This window comes from Mastomys coucha, unplaced genomic scaffold, assembly GCF_008632895.1.
Source record: "Mastomys coucha isolate ucsf_1 unplaced genomic scaffold, UCSF_Mcou_1 pScaffold1, whole genome shotgun sequence".
NCBI classification, from domain to species: domain Eukaryota; kingdom Metazoa; phylum Chordata; class Mammalia; order Rodentia; family Muridae; genus Mastomys; species Mastomys coucha.
Window position 1 is genome coordinate 69321153 of NW_022196891.1, and position 616 is coordinate 69321768.

General features: G+C 38.8%; 2 protein-coding genes across 3 annotated transcripts in view; one reads left to right on the plus strand and one right to left on the minus strand.

Moving 5' to 3' along the window:
- LOC116103577 (SLAM family member 5-like) overlaps positions 1-616 on the plus strand; it is a 204889-nt gene that overhangs the window by 98577 nt on the left and 105696 nt on the right. The gene's annotated exons all lie outside the window — the stretch shown is intronic.
- Positions 1-616, minus strand: part of LOC116069390 (SLAM family member 5-like) — an 18479-nt gene that overhangs the window by 16522 nt on the left and 1341 nt on the right. The gene's annotated exons all lie outside the window — the stretch shown is intronic.

The following is a 616-nucleotide window of genomic DNA, read 5'->3' on the forward strand; positions in this document are numbered from 1 at the left end:
CTCAGTGCGTCCTGGATTTCCTGGATATTTTGGGTTAGGAGCTTTTTGCTTTTTGCATTTTCTTTGACCTTTGTGTCAATGTTTTCTAAGATGTCTTCTGCCCCTGTGAATCTCTTTTCTATCTCTTGTATTCTGTTGGTGATGCTTGCATCTATGGCTCCTGATTTCTTTCCTAGGTTTTGTATCTCCAGGGTTGTCTTTCTTTTTGATTTCTTTATTGTTTCTATTTCCATTTTTAGATTCTGGATAGTTTTGCTCATTCTCTTCACCTGTTTGATTGTGTTTTCTTGTAGTTCTTTAAGGGATTTTTGTGTTTCCTCTTTAAGATCTTCTAGTTCTTTACCTGTGTCCTCCTGTATTTTTTGAGGGTGCTATTTATGTCTTTCTTAAGGTCCTGTATCATCATCATAATAAATGATTTTAGACCTGAATCTTGCTTTTCCAGTGTGATGGTGTGTCCACGACTTGCTGTGGTGGGAGAATTGGGTTCTGATGATGGCAAGTGCCCTTGGTTTGTGTTGTTTATTTTTTTATGCTTGCTCTTCTCTCCCTTCCCCCCAATCTGGTTATCTCTAGTGCTACCTGCCCTTGCTAAATCTGACTGGAGTCAGTTCTT